The sequence below is a fragment of the Panicum virgatum genome, chromosome 2N (assembly GCF_016808335.1).
Source record: "Panicum virgatum strain AP13 chromosome 2N, P.virgatum_v5, whole genome shotgun sequence".
In the NCBI taxonomy this organism is placed as follows: domain Eukaryota; kingdom Viridiplantae; phylum Streptophyta; class Magnoliopsida; order Poales; family Poaceae; genus Panicum; species Panicum virgatum.
The window spans coordinates 25,012,011-25,014,047 of record NC_053146.1 but is presented as its reverse complement, the minus strand read 5'-3'; the positions used below and the strand labels follow the sequence as shown (position 1 = coordinate 25,014,047).

The following is a 2,037-nucleotide window of genomic DNA, read 5'->3' as shown; positions in this document are numbered from 1 at the left end:
AAACTTTGCTTCGAAAAGATGTTCAAAATTATTTTTTAAAGGATTTTAATGCTTGGAAATATTTTTGGATTTTTGTAAAAAATAGAAAAGGTACTAGAAAAGTTTCTAGCATGCATGAGTATTTTGAAAATTCAAATATGCAGTGGGAAAATCGAAAAAGTCGAGAAAAGCAAAATGGCGGAAAGTAAATATGAGATACGTACCGATTTATCTTCGGTAAGGACTCGTTGTTTTGAGTCTGACGAGCAGGACCCTTCTCCTGCTTGAGTTACCACTGTTCGGCTCGTCCTAGAGAATTGGACAAGGATGAACTCGCGACCTTACGCCACACCTTCTTTGCACGTCTTTTCTTTGATCGTGTAGTCGTAGGTCTTGGTGGTTGGGATTCTGGTGCATCCCATAGTGCATGCCCTTCGTCATCCTGCTCGTTCAGGATGGACTGCTCTTCCCTTTGCTTGAATTTAAAGAACATGTCCAACTTTCCGACGCGGAAGAGGATTTCTCCTCTTCCCACATCAATCCTTGCTCTGGCGGCCCTCAGGAATGGTCGCCCAATGATGAGCTCGATTCCGAGGTCGCCTTCTATATCCATGACCACGAAGTTCGTAAGGACGAAGGAGTCTCGCACGCGAACCAAGATGTTCTTGGCTATCCCTTCAGGATATCGGATTGTAGAGTCTGCGAGCTGCACACACATATATCTTGGGGAGAGAGTAGGGTATAAGAGTTTCTCGTATATTACCATAGGCATAATGTTGACACTGGCCCCCAGGTCGCAGAGTGCATGCTCATAGTATTGATCGAAGATTGAGTAGCTGATCATGGGGACCCCTGGATCTTCTTGAATTGCTGCTACCAGGCCATCCCAAGTGTCATTCTCCGGAGGATTGTACCTGCCTGTATGGTTAGTGCGCGGAGTCTGCCGGGGAAGGTTGCCCCACCCGGTAGACACCATATTTTAAGTTTCAACGTGAGATTCGGGTTGCCCCGGAATCTTCCTATTCTCAGCAACAGGAACAGCAGCAGCGATTTGAGCCAATTGTGTTTCTATCATTTTGTTGAAACTTAGTTGATTTTTAAGTGCAGAAGAAAGAGTTTCAACTATAGCGTTTATACTTCCCAAAATTTTATCATTGGCAGCAAGCTTTTTGTTTAAAGATTCATTGATTTTAGCCTGGCCAAAAACTAGATCTCTCAAGGAGGGCTTGTTCGAATTGAAATTTGAGTTGAAATTGTTACCTCCTCCTTGGAATGGTGGGCGTGCTTGACCCCACCACTGCCCTCCTTGTGGATGGAACCCGGTGTTGTTGTTGTTGATGTAGGCTGCGTCTTCTCGGGTCTCGGGGTAGTCATTCCCCGAGTGTCCACCGTCACCACAAACCTCGCACGTCAAGTACGAGTTCATGGCATCGACGGGAACGGGCACTTGTTGCTGGTTCCCTTCATCAAGTTTCTTCAGTAGGAGGTCGAGCTTGGCGGTGAGCATGTCTGTCTCCTTGACGGTATGCACTCCGCCCTTGGTTCTGGGCTGGGAATGCTCCTCGTTCCAGCCCTGGTTGGAGACCATCTTTTCAATTAAGGCAGTAGCCTTGGCAATTGTCAGGTCAAGATAGGCTCCTCCAGCAGCAGCATCGAGATTGGCTCTGGATGTAGTCATTAGCCCATTGTAGAAACATTGGAGCACGAGCCACTCGTCCATCCCATGACGAGGACAGGCGAGTATGTATTCTTGGAGTCTCTCCCAAGCTTCTGGGATGGATTTCATCCCTGTCTGCTGGAAACTTGAAATTCTTCCACGTAGGGCATTTGTTTTGCCCAACGAGAAGAATTTGGCGAGAAACGTCGTGGAACACTTGTCCCACGTGCTGACGGCTTCCTTGTTTTAATAAAACCACTATTTCGCCTTCCCAAGGAGGGAGAAAGGAAACAGGCAGAGCCTGATGGCGTCAGCCGTAACGCCCCGTATGGTCACGGTCTTGCATAACTCTAGGAAGTTCTGGAGATGGGCGTTGGCATCCTCATTTGGCTTGCCACAAA

The 2,037-nt window shown here is 47.3% G+C and overlaps 1 non-coding gene across 1 annotated transcript; it reads left to right on the top strand.

Annotated features, from left to right (window-relative positions):
- Positions 1-1,697: 1,697 nt before the first annotated feature.
- Positions 1,698-1,804, top strand: LOC120663094. The gene has a single exon (XR_005670318.1). It is a non-coding gene; the product is annotated as a small nucleolar RNA R71 (small nucleolar RNA).
- The last annotated feature ends 233 nt before the right edge of the window (positions 1,805-2,037 follow it).